Consider the following 17702-nt stretch of genomic DNA (forward strand, 5'->3'; position numbering starts at 1 on the left):
TCCAAGGAGTTTAATTAATGCGGCATTTAAAGTGTACACATATTTAGTTGTAGTGCTGCAATGAACTAAAATCATTTCGGGCATTTCTCATGATCTACAAACTTGTAAAAACTAATAACTCTGTAAATTATTCTTTCAATGTCCTAATTAGGTTTATATTCATTCTATTCTAACAGAGAAAATTATTAGTATAAAACCAAAGAGGCAGAGAGAGATTTTCATCATTTTATTTACCCAAGCGACAGGCTTAGTTGAATTTTTCAATACTCTTCTTAATGTTGCAACTTTTAGGAATTAAATAAATGTATGGGCGTCTTCACATTTAGAGAAAGTAATGATAAAAATCAATGAATCGCCATCGCCATCATGATTTAGTCTAAAAAGGTTAATTAATACTGCGATAAAGGGATGTGTGAGAATAAATGGACTTTTGCTGTTCGATTACACTGTTTTCTCTCTCGATTGTCTATTAACACTAAAACAATCATCTTATATTCCGTAGTTCAACCTTACCTTTCATTACTTGTGATATTTATGGTATGCATCTAATTCATTGATTAATAAATTGTTACGTGGGATAAACGTTTTCGCAGCATAGCCTTACAAAATAATCAACAGAAAGGCATTTTCTTGAAGTCCGCAAATTAATATAAATATTGAATTTCTCGGCTTCATTATGTATCTTAAAACTCATTAATAATAAAAATTGAATGCAATGTATAAGAATCAATAACACATGCAAATATCAGTTTGGTAATGAAGAATTTCAAATTAAATTAACATTTATGCCGTACACTTGGGCGGAAAGGTTTAGATGCCTGCGAAAAGTCATGAAAAACTATTCCTTATTACTGCATTTAAGTCTATGTAGTAGACCGATAGACTTGTTACTTCTGAATCAAATTTTTTACTTCGAAACTAAATTTTTATGCGAACATTCATATCTTATTTGGAGTAAGGTAATTCTGTAACGGTGTTTTACAGCATTCAATTGTACACCATTTTGTATGGTTGTATATTTCATGATAATTCTCCACACAATACCCGTCAGAATCTTGGAAAAAATGGGGAATAAAACAGTTTCTGTCGGTTAGCAATTTGTGAATTTCACATGCTGTTTGGCTCTTAAATATTCTACCAACCTTTGAGTTGATAACTGCAGTTGTCTATGTGGTCGTGATGGTGTTACGTTGAAAACATTATCGAAGAATGCAAGGAGAAACCGCCTTCGTTATTGGAGTGGCATCATCGTGGATTACGATTTAACCTCTCGTTTTGTTGATGGACATCAATATGAATACGAATACCGGACTACTGAACTCGGAACCATGCGCCAGTTCAGCTGTGGAAAAGACAAGCTTTCTGTAGTCGTCACCATGCGTAAACCGTGCAATTCGGAAACGGCAGCAGCAGCAGAGAAAAAGACACAGAAAAGGATCGAAACGAAATTGGGACTTGGAATGTTAGGGTAATATTGAGGACAAGTAAATAAGAAAATATTAAGCGGTAGAGAGGAAACGGAAATTGAAGGATTTTAGGAGGAGATATGCAAGGATAATTGGGATTATTGGAGCTATAATTACAAAGTAATACGTACATAAGTGTATTCAGGAACAGGTAGTAGTATCATTAAGCCAAAAGTTAGAAAAAAGCTTCAAAAACGTAGATCAAGCGAGTGTTAGAATGTTAATAAAGGAAATAAAAACCAACGAAATTAATTCATGTCCAGGTTTACATACAAGTAAGGAACCATATCGAGGGAGAAAAATATTGCATATCCAATATATTTTGGAAATAATTTAGGATATCTCTGTGAGGATGCATTTATTGGTTATGGTGAATTGAAATACGATGGTGGGTGAATATGAGTTGGTGAACCATAAGGCACTAAGATTTATGAACAAGGGATGGCTGGGGGAGGAAAAAAATAGAGTTCGACAGGATCAAGGTTTAATCATAAGGAACACCTGGTTTGAACTTTACATAGGACGTATGCGTATATGGGTGGAGAAAAATTGAGGATTCAAAGATATCATTTAAATAAAGATTTAGGATATTCGTTTTCAGATCCCAGCAGCATATACGGATTCAGTTCATAATTTTGTAAAAATGAAGTGTAATATCAGATTCAATAGGATAAAACGTAGAAGTCAGGTAAGGAAATGGATTTAGGAGCATAAGCTGAGACAAAAAGAAACGATTACCAGGAGTAGGTAGAAAATAATATGGGTGAGGACACGGATACGGGTGCAGTGGAAAAAGTACGGAAAATAGAAAGAGATACGGAAAGCGGCAAAATAAACTATAGGAAAGGTAAATAGATTAATTGTATTAAAATCATGATGAGCTGAGCATGATGATTAAGAAAATCCATTATATAAGAACATGGAAGGATTTAAATACAGAATTATTAAGAAATAATTCCCTCCCCGGACTACAACCTTGACGTGGTGGAAGGGCTTGTGCGTTCCGTTTACCCCTAAGCTGTGTTGGCGGGAGTATTAATAATTACTCCTGGTAGGGTCATCCATGCCAGGTAGGTCAAAGGCTTGGAGCCAGACGAAAGGTAGTCCACGCAGCGTCTGTTCCTCACTCACTGCGATGGCGTCTGACCCCAGTGGGGCGGCCGATAAGTGATGGTGTCACGTTAAAAACACTATTGAGGAAGGCAACGGAAAACCACCTCAATTATCATTCCCAAGATAAATATGATGGTCACTACAGAGATAGGGACGTAAGGAGAAGAATTGCGCTAGGCAAAGAGGCTTTTACAAGGAGGAGGGAGTTGACGACAGGGACGTTGAGTAAGGATATTTAGAAAAGACTCGTAAAAACTTTCATATGGAGCGTAGCTATGTACGGCGCGGAAACTTGGTCATTGAAGCAGGAGGATAGGCGTAGACTTGAGGCTTTTGAAATGTGGGTGTGGAGAAGAATGGAGAAGGTGAAATGGACAGAGAAGAAAACAAATGAGGAAGTACTGGGTATGGTGGGCGAAGAGAGGGGTTTGTTGGGAGAAATCCTATGGAAGCAGGAAAAGTGGATGAAGGGCGTATTGATCGAGAGTGGGATGTTGAAGACGGCAATAGAGGGGAGAATGCTTGGTAAACGAGGATAGGGAAGGAACAGGATAGGGATGTTGGACGGGATCATAGGAGGAAGAAAGTACTCAGAGATGAAGAGGGACCTGATACAGAGTAGGATGATGGATTTGTGTTTTGTTATGAGTAATAAAATGTTTGTTTGGTAGTTGTGCCCATCCGAAAACCTAACTTAACCGGTAGATTACCTAATAATAATAGTAATAAGAAATACTTACAAGGAGATTGCAAATAAAGAGATGCGGGAACCATATAAGGCGAAAGAAAAATGGTGAGAATCGCAACGCCAGGGCATAGGAAGTTTACAAAGGACGGGTGAAACTATTGTGCTCTAAAGAAAGTTGAAATATGCATCCAAAAGTAAGAAGGGAAAGTCGTACAAACTATTGATGAACTGGAAGGATAATTCCTAAATTAACCAAGTAGATTCCAGGAGCTGGATAGGTTGCGTAGATGCTTTTTATGGTGAAGGTCAGTAAGTATATGTATAGAAATTGAGGATTATGTAAAAAGAAAGGTGATGAGGATTTAGGAATATATGAAAGCTACGTTAAAAATTGAAAAAGGAGGGTAATAACTACAGTAGGTGGGTTACTACTTATCCTTGAAGTGTAATGAGTTACTAAACGGTCACGGTTGTGCAATAGGCTAAGAATTGGAGAGTGTTTTAATGTGAATGTGGACAAGGAAGGAAAAGGTGAAATAGATGAAAAAGGAACAAAATGGCTAAGTAATGGGTATACTGGAGAGTAGAAGGTATCGCATTGGACGGATAAGAATTGAAACGAAGCACCAGGTATGATTAGGGAGGAGAGAAGCGATGTTGGGAGACATCCAATGAAGATAGGAAATATAGAGGCAGAGGATTTTATTGGTGATGGAATGCTGAAGACTGTACTAGAAGGGTTTATGTTTGGTGAGCGATGAAGAGGGAGGATATGGCTGAACATGCTGTGTGGAATGAGAGGAGGTAGAATATATGCCGAAAAAAACAAATTTTTATTGTTTTGTGGGGTGCCAAGTTTTTTTATTATCAGGCAAGCACCAAGAAATGGAAGAGAATATAGTTTGCTATCATCCAAAAAATATCAAATATTAGACTAACGAACTCTAATAAAACGGTGATGTTTAATGGAAGCAGTGTTAACTATTTTCAGCATGAAGTCATCTAAATTATTTCACTATATCTTATATCAAAATTTACATATAGCCCAACCATTTTTGGAAGTGCAAGTTTTTAGGTTGACATAGATAAGTTCACCGGATATTAATATGTCCTTCACTCTTATAACTGATAGCACATTTTTTTGGCTGTCGCACTGTGGTTTTGAAGGATGCAAATCAATTTCTTCGCGCACCCAGAGGATTTGTGGCTAAAATATACTTGTCATAAGATAAGGATTGATTGTTGCAGATAAAAATGGATAAACTTCTTAGCTTCACAAGTTTATACAATATGAATAATGCAAATAAAGAGAGAATATCAAATATATTTCCTTCTCTTGATGTTCGATACTTCATAACAAAGCTTTCCAACTCACATATTACGTAAATGAAAAACTGAAATAGCCGTAAACAGTTAACCTTTCAAAAAAAATACAAATGAGATTATTTGGCTAACGCCACAAGTCAAAGGATGGGGTAAATGGTAAATGAGGAAAGGGATAAGAAGGTGATGCAAATATCCGTATTCTTTTTGTTCTGCTTAGTTGTAGAGATAATAATGTTCAGTGGTCATTGAGTATACCGATGTTAATATAATTAAGGTTTTACAAACTACCCACTGTGTTTCTAATGGCTATCAAATGAATAAATTCTGATTCGAATCAAAGTTCAAAAATCACATTCCGGATCTGTAAATGTTTCCTATAATGAATGGATTTTTTACAGCAGTTATTATTTCGTTGTCAGCCGTTTAAGGAAAATTTCTGAAGAAAACAATGAACAACGCAACATACAATAACCTTTATGACAAAACACTAGCTGATACCCGACACAACAGGAAACCCTTCATCCATTCCGCATTCCTCCCTTCATTTCGTTGCAGATTCCTAGCAAACGTGTATTCCCCTTCCTGGCTAGCCTAACATTCTTCCCGCGATCATAACCTTCAAGAGTCTATCGCCAATCAAAATAATATGCATCCAATTTTTCTGTGTCCTTTAGATTCCTCCCGAAAAATCTTCTCACCTACCCGACTATTTCCAGTACCCATTTGAATTCCTTACAGCCCATTTTACTATTTTCATATTCTGGACACCCTCATTTCAAAAGCCTACATCCTGCGTCTAATATGTCTTCGGCAAACATTTTTCCGTGCCGTATTAAATCAAGCTCAATATAAAAGAGTTTTTAGTAATGTCTTAACATTCTCACTTTAAGTCCCGGTTATTAATTCTGTTCTCCATGCTTGCTGCGTAGCACAGTTCCACTTGCTTTTTTGCCCGGCAGTTTTGAAGATTACTTTACCTTTCTTCTTCCTAGAATGCCTCATTACGTAAGTTCTGTTTACCTTCATTCTCATCATGCTTTTGTTGCTCTATTTTAATGCCCTTATCAATGTTTGTTACCCGCTGGCTCACTGGTTGGCGAAAAATTCAATCATCCTCAAGCCTAATTGGTTTTATGAATTCCCCACCGATTTTCAGTCAAACATCCAGTAATTTGTTTGTTTCTTTTTCCATTTCCGCCACGAATGCGTTGAATAACTCAGGTATTTTACGTTAAGCCCCCATACTTAACTTCCCAACATTGCCCATACCAACCCTTAGGTACATGCAGAGGTTTCGAACAAGTTGCCTGCTCCTCCCATCAAATCTTATAATCAGTACAACATCCATTGATATTACTAACTCTCCTCTATCGAACGCTTTCTCGAATTTTCTGAACAATTGGATACATTTTGATTACGCTAAGTGTTTCTCTCTATTAGTGACCCCATTGCTGCCTTGGCATATTTTGTGACTCTTCCCTTCCTGAACCCGAAGTGGGTTAATTTAACAATGGAAAACTAAATTTATAACATGCCAAATTTCACTTGGTTGCCGACTCGCGCTTTTGATCCGTAGAGTCCTACTAATTTCAACCGTGAGGATTCAATATTTTCACCCCCTGGTTCGCTTTCCCTTCCCGTCATACAGCTGCACTCTCCTCGCACTCGATGGGCCTCGCCACGAGAAGGGAACAAACAGCCGGCGTTGGGCAACGACGTTAGGAGGCGAGAACCGAGAAATGCGCCAGTCTCCATGGGGTACGCAAACGCTCCACGCCCGGTGGACGCAAACTAAGCTCTGGGGATCTTTCTCTGTCCATTTTTTTCCCTCCACAACCCTTTTGATGGTGAAGAGGATATAAGGCAGGGCTCTGGTGGAGAGTGAGGGAGATGGCTGAGCAGAGACACGGGAGGGGGCTGGAAGAAGGGGCGAGGGCGTCGCCGAGCGACCACGGAACAATGGGGGAAGACGTGGGTGTGAGGCCTGGAGGTCTGGGGAGGAGGATTCGGACCCGTGGAATACCTGATTGGAATTTAATGAGTGCGGGGGCGCATATCCTGGAACGGCAACAATGATATTCCGGCGGGCGGGGGAGGGGGGAATTAAAAGATTAAATAGGCCGTTGTTTTACCTCGCCTTATGGTGCATAAGAATGACATGGCTTTCCTTCCCTCCCAGGCAACTTTCTCGTGGAAATCTCTGATTGTGGCGCGGAAGAATGCGTGGAAGTTGATTGAATGGACACTGGCGTAATGACGGCGTCATTTTCCAGCGATTGAACTTCCTTTGTCTCTCACTGAAATTCCCAGTCCTTCCAAATTACCTCTTGGCCCACTACTCCTACTCACTCCCCACGTAAAGGGACCAATTTTTTTCTTTGCATTAGAATAAAGAACTTCCCGGGATTCCATTCTCTTGTATGTTGCCCTCTCAGCGTCTAATCCCAGGCGGACTATGTGGTATACCTACCACTAGCCCTGGGGGTGGAGCATGGTATTGCACACTCATTGCAAAGCATGTATTTTTACTGATAATTCCTAAGAAATTAGAAGGCAGGAATGACATTCAAGGTATTTATTCTCTTTGAAAGTTGCGGAGGACGAGAATACCAACTTTACCCACATACGACGGCATTTTCTCTCAAAACATTCCACTATACATACATATATTATGGTGTAACAATTTGCCAATATGCCCACTATTATTTCAAATACCTTTTAAGTAGCTTTTCAGGTAGTTTTACAAGTAGGTATTCAGGTAGTTTTTCAAGTAGCTTTTAGCAAAAGGAAAATTAAATAAACGATTCACTTTGATCAACATACATAATGGCTTTTTTGGTAATGGTAAAGCTTAAATTGTTACTCACATTACGCAGCATGTTGAAACCATTAATTCATATATTGTTCTAGAGAATTGTTTCTTTCTTGGTTACACCATTAAGTTGCAAGAGGCAGTCACGCTTTCAAAAAGGAAAATTACAGAATTCCTAGGGAAACTACAGTTGTGGGGGATGACAATAATGTAATTAAAATTTGATTCCAAAGCCATAACGGTGGATTCTACGATATTATATTGCACTGATGTATTTCTCTCATTGTTTTACCTTTGAAGCTTATACCAAAACAATAAGTGACTTAGATTTGTCATGATATTCCATCGGATATATATTGTTAAAGTATACTTGGGAAATTGACGTATGTATATGAAATGCTAACTTTAATTTGTAATGCTATAAACATTTTGTCAGTATTAACTTGATTTTATTGCTTCAATATTAGTTTTTGGTTTGTGGCCGTTTAGTTAGTAAGAGTGAGTTTTGCCATCTGGAATTGTTTGAGAGGCGAATGGAGAGTCGGCCACAGAATACCTTAACGGTAACACTACTAATGGGACTGAGTTAGCTTCCTGAGGGGAAATATGCGGTGAAAATGTGAAAGTCCCTTTTCTATTTGAATACTAAAATTTCTTTTATTTTCATTGTTTTTCAGGTAGGCGACTTCATAGACCCTTGCCATTTGCTGTCCGACACCATAAAGACTCACTTCTCGCGGCCCTAATCAGGAGGAAATCTCATTCTGGAAAATATTTCCACTCAAGTCAAGTTTATGTAAGTTTAACGAGGTTTTTTTAAAAAATGAAATTTAATAAATTTTGCGTCTTATGTACACTATATTAGCAGTACATATATGTTTTGACGCTTTTTAATTGTAAATAAATATATAAATAATTAATGTATATGACAGATTGAAATCTTAATACTTATTGACAGTGTGTTATAAACTAGCGTAAACATTTTTATCAACATACTTTTACTTTGGTTTATTGCCTCCTTGATTTAATTCAGGATTTGACTTGTATACTAGCGTCAAAGTATTTTCTTCAGCCACTGTAGTTTTAGTACTAAAGTCCTATAACTGCTTCGAATAGCCGCTAATGGCGTCTCCAAAGCTGTTTCAATTCAATGTAAAGTTGTTGCATGAATTTTCGTAATTAAATATATTTTATATTTTGTTCTTAGCCCACAATTATAAATAGTAATTTAAAACTCTTCACCTTTAGGTAAAATTTGTCGGATAAGTTCTCCGATCTGCCTGATAAAACCACCTTTCTTCCTGCTTACAAATTAAAAATATTCTATGAAAGAATATTCATTGCAATGATAATAATGAGCTTCAAAACCATAATTTAATGGTAGAAAGTTTGATTGAAGGATTGAATTTCATGTCTAATATTTTGTAATATGCTAAAAAAAGTGAGGTAAACCGGAAACGTTACTTACTGTTTGAGAGGATCTAACTGAAGTACCAATTTGAATTATCTTATAGCTCCGAATATAGGATTTTTTAAATCATACTTCATCCTAAACAGGAAACTAGTACAAAGAAATGTATTTTCTCTAATTGTTATTAGTATCAGATAAAAATGTTACTTTTCTTTAAAACCCCTTATACTAACGTGTTCAAAAATATTGCCAGCCCTTCTCTGTGACAACGGCCCTTAAACGAAAAGTGATGTACGGGTACTTCGGTAGCTACTTTTCTTTTGCAAATAGGCTTTAATAGCACTCCAACATTATCTAACTTGCTTTTAGCTATAAGGTAATGAAAAATTAAGACTAATTCTAAAATGTTTTCTTAATATTAAAAAAAGCAACGTCTACCTACCGTTTCAAAAAGAATGATGCTGGAATTTCATCATGCATGACTGTTAAGGGGAATTGATCGTTGGAGGATAAAGCTAGCTTGTAGACTTCAAGTTTTCATCGACTTAGTAAACGATTAATCATTAGTGTTCAACATTAGAGATTAGGAGCCTATCAGTCCAGGTGAAATCTCTCTTTCGCAATAAATATATATCTGTAAAGGTATCGCGATCAAAGAGATTGGTTACTGGAACCGTAAACTGCAATCGCCACTCATAAATACTTGCTGTCCCAGATCGCGGTGATTGCAAATAACCCGGGAGCGTTTTTTGGTAGCGTTCTACCTTTTTCTATGCATGGTTTACTATTCTTATTTGTTGGCTCTCATTCATTGCGACATCTCCATAATTGCTGAGTGCAGTTTTGAGCTCATGAGAATGCTACCTATCAACCCCGTACACGCTCCACTTGCTTTCTGAATTGCGTCTTTAAGAAGGATGCCATAAATTTGCGACAGGGTTGCAGAAAATAAGCTTGAACAATCGACTTAGGAGGGGCAACTCCTTCAGTAGTATGTTCTAAAGAAATCATAATTCTTCTTTGGCAGTAAATTATGTGAACGCGTCGCCCATGGGTTTCTATGTCAAGAATTGAACGCGTCCCTTTCTTAACCAGGACTGAAATTTCACTTTCAAAATAGATAAAAAGGGATCATAGTGTTTATAAATTTAAATATAAAAGTATGGAAAATAGGTAATTAGTTCGCAATTTGTTTTAATCAACGCTACGATTTTGAAATATTTTTTTTCAATCATGTACTTCCTTCGTTATATTTTTGCAAAATACTCTATTTTGATGTTCGTAAACGAGGTATTCGCTTAGCTGAATATTCATTCTTATTTTGGATAATGAAATCCGTATTGCTTCAGCTAGTTCTCTTTATTTTACTTCTTGTTGCAAGTTTTATCCTCTGGCATAGTATATATGCAATTGTATATGAGGAAAGAATTGTGCATGATTGGTTACATGAAAACGTTAACTGTTTACTACGATTTAAACAGAAAATAAAGAAAGATATTTTATAATAAGTCAATCAAAAAATTATTGAGCACAGGAGTAGCATCTTAGTCATTTCAACAGTCGGTTTCAACAAATTTTACCTTTGTATGGTAAGTGATGAGGAAAGAATTAACAATTATGCATTAATACAATAAGTGGCACATTGATGAGATCGCCTGTGCACGAATTGTGTCCGCATTTCATTCGGTATCATAAGTCATATTTGGTCTTTCCATGTTAAGCACAGCAATTATTTTTGACTAACTAAATATTACATTTGCTCCATTAGCAAAATGCTTCTTTGAAGTGCGAGAGAATAATGATCCTTTTGACATGTTCTCCTGCAAATGTTGGAATATGAAGCGTGAGCACCATTTTTAACCCCCAAACATAAGGGTTCGCCCATACTCATTGGATACAACAACATTAACTTTGGTATAAATATGCATAACAAATGTTTCAAATGACATTGAAATGAAATATAGTTTTATTATGTGCGATTGATGGGGAGCTGCTTCCTGTTATTAAGAATGAGTTGAGGTTTAATTATAGTGTGTTAAAGATTCATGAAGAATTTGAAAGGTTTACAAACATTGATACAACATGTAATGCAGTTTAATTGCGGTAATGGTTAAATAGATTGTTAAATTACTCTTAAATATTATTAATAGAGGTCCCATGAATGCATTTAATAATGTGCTTCACGTCTAATTTCAAATATCAATAGCCTGCTGTCTTCATCAAATAACTTATGGAGCAATAATTAAACTTATCATCTAAATGTTAAGCTTATTAATTAAAAAGCCATATTATACGATAAAATGGTCCATTATTCTTCCATGGCGTCCCAGTTAAATACATAAAATTACAATCTACCAGATTTGTTGTAATATTAAATTCTCTTAGTCACTCCTAAATAATATTTGATATTAACCGCAAATACAGCCGCCATACTCCATGACATGCTCTTTATGGATTCGTTCAAGTGGTATGAAAAATACCGTTAATCGCCATTCAAAAAATCAAACATTTTAAAGTGAATTCGAAAAATAAATATGTTATAATTGCAAAAACTTAAATTACTATTTGGGAGTATGTGTTAGTTGAATGTAATAACATAACAATCTAGAAGAGTAATGGAATATTTGTAGAAGGAGGCGTGGAGACGTTTTTAAATGAATACGTGTATGTTAATTGATTTTTTTATTCAATGAAGTCTTGAATTTTGTTGTTCTATGAAACCATTGAGGGTAGTAACTTGCATTACATATGTTTTAATATAAGTAAACTCCAGCAATTCTTACTTGAAATATCGCCCGCCAATTGGGAATTATTTTTCTTATCTTAGGAAAATAATATGGGACGGATTCACTGAATAGATTAGATCCATATCTGGTGGTTAAACTTTCAGAAATTTCATATCTTTGTTGAAGGCTACTCCTTGGGAGAGGTGCCTTGATTCAATCCATTTTTCATGTTAGAGAAGAGAAATTTTATTTTTATTACCCTAACAGCTATCTATGTCTCCTTTTTCATCATACGTAAGTTGGATTTCTACCTGCCCATCGTCTTCTTCTCAGTGGACGTTTTTCACAAAAAGGTCAGGTGATTTATTCTCCAACTTGTTTAATATTGCCATTTCTGATCGACTTATAATATTGCCCGTAAGATATTGATTCGCCAAATGTCTCTTGCCCACACAAAGAGCATTTTTTTCAAATAAATTCCAATATTATTTAGTAATAATTCAAGTAATTCGTATCGTTCCATATTAAAACTGCTCCCCTTCGGCAATAGGTGCAACTGAGATTGCAGTGATTAACTCTTTGGATTACCTTTAAATAATTTTTTCAACATCTTAATATTTTTTAACTGTAGAAGTTTAATGATATGGGTAAGGGTGCGAGGCAATATTCAATAGCTCCTGTTCTCCGCATAATTAGATTGTAACCTTCTCTCAATTTTTTACAAAATGACATCCTCATCGTAGTTAGTTCCCATAATTGAGATCTCATGGCTACTTCTTTATCATTCACTAACACGACGCCATCTTGAAAAAGCAACGCGTTTTATTTTATCCCATTTATCATTTCACTTAATTTCATTTGATGCTTAGTTTTCGTGCTTCTGTAATGGTCTCTGACATGGTAAATGACTGTGGTATTTTATATTTAAAATATCTTTAGATATTGATCCTTACCAAATTTCAATCTTCGCTTTACCTTTTACTGTTATATTGCCTTTAATCAGCAATAATTTGGCAAATTGAGTTTTAGTAGAATTGAAAAAAAAATTCATAAATAATTCACAAATAAGGAAATATTAGTTGTCGCAGATGATATAGGTTCATCCATTTATCGAAAGGAAAATATAACATATGGCAGCAACCTTTTACCTCCTTGCGTAAAAAATAAATAGGATAACTAGAGTGCAATATTGCCAAAAATTTTAATGAAAATCTGAGTTATAATTGCATTCATATTAATCCCCACTCGAGCTCTTTAGGTGGTCATATTTATGCCTAAAATATTTGTATCTGTTGATAGGGTTATCCTTTACGTATTGAGCAATTAACATTAAATTAATTACTTTTATTACTTTCTAAACCTTAGCATGACAGCCCTACCAAGTAAGTGCATTAAGAGGGAAATGTTCTCAGTATGAAGGATAAGATAAATATCTAAATATTTACCGTCTTTGAGGAGCCATAATTTCGACTGTGTACATGATAGCATGCTACTTAATGGCTTACTATTCCATTGCAGCTAGACTAAAGCTTACTGTAAAACAAAACGAATGCCTTGAATAAGTCAGAGACGTTTTTTATCCAAGCAATTTTGCATTTATATTTATTTGAGGTGCTACTGCGATGGTCTTCAGTACCGTAGGATACTGTCCCCCGTGTGTACAGAAATTGACGTTGAAGAGCCGATTTATTTATAATGTGCCAATCCATTTTCATTATTTTAAATTAATAGTATTTAAAATGTTTTTTCTTCAATAAAAGGTTGATTGCATCAGTTGCTATTTGCCTTTAGCATCCGTGGACTTAAAGAACACTCTAAAAAAATTAAGTGACGGTCCAATTGACTATGATAATTTCTAATCACATTGCACTTCACTACACAAAGTACTATGCAATGCAATAAGGGAAGGTTTTTTTTTGGTTAAAATATAAAAAAGAGCGTATAGATAGGTAATTTTTCTAGTATTATTACTGTTTTCCATACCATTGTCATGTCCACGGTCATTCAGTAACAATAGTTTTCAATTTTATAAAGTGCAAAGGAACACCTACGTACACCATGTTTATAAGTTACCTCAATGGCAATGCCATTGAGTGAGAGTGTATCCCTACGTTATTTTCGAAACTGCTGCAGGTGCACTGATGTAAAATTCATAAAATAATTTTTGTAAAAAAGATTTTAGAATATAATTTCATAATATTAATATAAGATAATAAAATATAACCAACATTAAATTTAGCATTTAATGTTCCTTCTTTTCGAAGATTGTGTGATTCTTTTATGAAACAATCTTACTTTAAAAACCTTCTGATGGAAAAAGTTGTTGATTAGCTCCATGTAACACAAATAGCAAGGATTAAATGCAGTCGTTATTATTTTGAAGAAGTTCCCATTAAATATTTTTATTTTCATAATTATTATTCGTTTGTACGTCTTTCCTTTTGAGATTCTTTAAATTGTTTGTGATTAATTGTTCACTTATCGCGTCCGGTATGTTTGCATAGATCGTAATTAAGGTTGTAAAGTACTTTCGTTACTATGCTATTGATTTTGAGTACAGTGATTTTTATTATCTCATTTTAATTCGAGTTTTAATTTAATTTTCATTCAACTTTTTTATTTATGAGCTCCTAAACTTTAATTATTTTAAGAACACTTAATTTAATTAAAGCGTAGAATCATTTTTTAGACTATTCCTGTTCCTTTGGAACGATTTATTATTATTAAAATTTTATAATATAATTTGAGAAATCACATTTGTTTATTTCATTGATAGTGAATGGCATCAAGAAAGAGATAAATACCTAACGAATTTACAAAGGATATGATAAATGGAAAATAAATTACCTCTAATATAGAGAAAGTGTCGCGCAAATAGACAATTAAAAGTAAAATCGAGTCTGATAAATCGTCGACATAGTATGCTCACAAATTTCTTTGGTTCTTTGGTAATGCGTCACAAACAGTACCATTTGATTATGCTCGTCAATAGCAAGATAGTGACGTTTTGAAAGTCCGTGACACAGTTTCCTTTCTGCCTTAACTCATCCTGCTCACTTATTCGTCACCCCCTTTCTATTTTCATCCTCAATCCGAGTATTTATAGCAGCCGTCGCCAAGTTTCTCGTCTTCCTTTGCCGCAATGGGCATCTCACGATTCTTGGCTTACTGTTCAGCTGCGATATCCCCTTCATCCTTCTATTTCCCTTGAAATTTATATTTTTACCATATACAGAGTAGTTGAAGATATAGAAAAGTAATCGAAGAAAGTGTATTTAACAGTGTTAAGCATAGATTTTACATCGATATGAATGCACAATATGTTTATAATACAACCAAAAACCAATATTTTTTTATGATTGATTTTCTAATAATATGATTGTCGCTTATGATGCTGGAGTAGTTTCATCCAAAAGAGTACGCGTTGAAGTGAACTGTTAGATCAACATTTTTGTCAAACTTTCTGTTAATATTCCAAAGCTAAATTTCAAATAGTTAAATTCAGAATTTTCTGTCTTATCCCAAAAAATGTCAATACATTGCATACATTTTGAATATTTCTCATTCAACGGAAAATAATTGGGCTTTATTGTAAAAACAACAGAACCTACATTATGATTATGAAATGTTTACACCTTATTATAAATTCTAATACTTCTGCTCCATTAATTTCAATGTAGTTGATAAGCATAATTTTAATTTTTAATAGAAAATTTAAAGTAAAAATGAATTCAACAATTGATTTTTATGACTTTAATAGAAGTTGTAGTTTTTTTAGGTTGTGTAGAATAATTGAGGTCATTTTACACCACTATTTATAAATTCGTGGGTAAGTCAATTATTAAAAAATACGGAATGTAAAATGCGTGGCGAATAACTAGACTCTGAATGTGTGCCTTTTTCCTGCAAGATATTGAGCTAGAAAAATAAATAAAAAATATGTGAAACTCAAAATAAATAAAAACATATGTCGAAGACATTTCCGAGTTTAGCGCATCTTTCGCCGGGCAGAATAAATATCAGAAAAGCTATTTGCACTGACGCTGAGAAGAGATTTAAGTCCTGCGGCATATTTGCGATCTATGGAATCAGAATGCGCAAACTCGATATGTGCAACAAAAATATATCCGACCCTTTTGAACCATGCAACTGTTGAAGTAAATTTTAACAACCTTGAAAAGTTGGTATTTTTATGGACATCAATACATTTAGAAGAAAATAAGCTCTTTATTGACCTTACGAACCGAATTTAGAACGATAATCTAAATTTAATATTTTTTCCAAATTATCTTGTGGAAAGCATTGAGGAAGGAATGGCGAAGTGGTAATATTCCTCGGATATTTTCTTTTGATGGCTTCTCTGTTGGCAACTGCATTGGCAGCTCTGGGCCTCCGCCATATTCCTATCGCATTGACGATTTCTTTTCCTCTCTGATAAAGGCAATTCTTCTGCGGATGGCACATCACGGTGCTGCTCTCTGAAGTCCCCCACCATACAACTCTGTCCCCCTTGGGCCTTTAAACTCCTCTTTTTGAAAGCACAAAATCTTCTTCAAGCCTATTCTCCCCTCCATCCGATTTTCGGGTTTACCCTAAATTCTTTTCCCTGTTCGTTCTTCTCTGGCAAAATACCCAGAAGGCATTTGGGGTCCTTAATATGCCCAAAAGACCAGATTTTCGTTCCCAGAAAGCATTCAGACGAATTAGGTCCATCCATATTTTCACACGCTTCCATCTTTTCTACTTCAGGTTTTAATTCTATTTCTTCCTTCCATTGATTCACTTTTTTATTTTTCTTCCTTGAAAAAATGAACTTATATGTACGTATTTATTAATTGGCAACTTTTATTTACCTCTGTCTCGCTTTTCTTTAACTAAACGTAGTTTGGGATTGTAGGTCAAGTACGAAGAGAAAAATATGGTAATACATATAATCCAGTGCAAAATATGCCGACGAATTAGCGCAATTTTTATTTTCTTCAAACCGCAAATGGTAGGATGCACTCAAGCTGACAACATGCTGAAGAACCTATTTTTGAATGTAGACATTAAAGCAATTCTGCTGAGTATATTTATAGATGTACTTAATTTTCAATGGATATGTTTCTGGTATTTTTTCAATCCATGCTGTGATATATATACAGCGACAATATTAATTATCACATCCTGTGAGTATCTATACAATCAGTTTTCATAATGCATACCTAAAGAAGTTATCACTTCTATACTGTTGATGATAAATGCTGATAAATTCAAGAGACATTAATTAATAGTCGAACGAAAATAATTGTTAGAGCAGAACGGCGAGACAGTCCATTTCCTCTGCTTTGTAATACATTTTTAGTTATAATATAAAATTTTCGTCTTTAGCTATGTATCATTTTCATCTTAATGTAGAAAAGACTTATGTAGTCTTAATCGTAATTCCTGACGGTGGGCATAATCATGACAAAAATGTCTGCAAAAATCCATAGGCTCTTCCACTAAAGTAGGTAATTAAAGATTAAATGAACGCGGAGAGTTAAGTGACTGGCAAAGAGGATGAGAGAAGAATTTTCAGATATTATTCATCGTCCTTAGATTTCTCGATGATGGAGAATGTTTGAGAATTAGGGACGATCCATTAAGCCGTTTAAAAGGAAATCGACCCGTCCCCATGGAGACTCCTTTTTTCCCTTCAGCTCCTCCCTTTTCTGCCCTTCCGTCACCCCTTTGCCCGCATAAGTACCCCATCGTTCTCCAATATCTTCTTTCCTTCTCTTTGGCATTTTTTCCGAGCTGTCTACTTAAGTCTAAGACGCCATTGGCCTTCGATTCCTTAAGACGACACTGCGAACCAACCAGCCAACGGAAGCATGCCTGATCAATCGGGGGGGTTCAGTTTTTTACCCTCTTCTTCTCCGTTCACTTCTACCGTTTTCCTTTCAAAACTCTTTCAGCACCTTCGGCACACTTCGTTAATTACTTTCCCATTGTACGTTGAACGTTTTCCTTCCAGCCTGCGCTTTTGTGATAAACTTTTCGTGCGCTGTCAAATCTCTCTCTCTCTTATTGTTTTCATTCGAGGCCAAGTTATAGAATTTTTAATCATAATAATCTTTAACTTAATTTAAGTTTACCCATATTAGACAGTTTTTTTCGTTCCCAAGGAAAGTTAAAA

Source organism: Hetaerina americana, unplaced genomic scaffold (assembly GCF_022747635.1).
Source record: "Hetaerina americana unplaced genomic scaffold, ioHetAmer1.1.p SCAF_10, whole genome shotgun sequence".
NCBI classification, from domain to species: domain Eukaryota; kingdom Metazoa; phylum Arthropoda; class Insecta; order Odonata; family Calopterygidae; genus Hetaerina; species Hetaerina americana.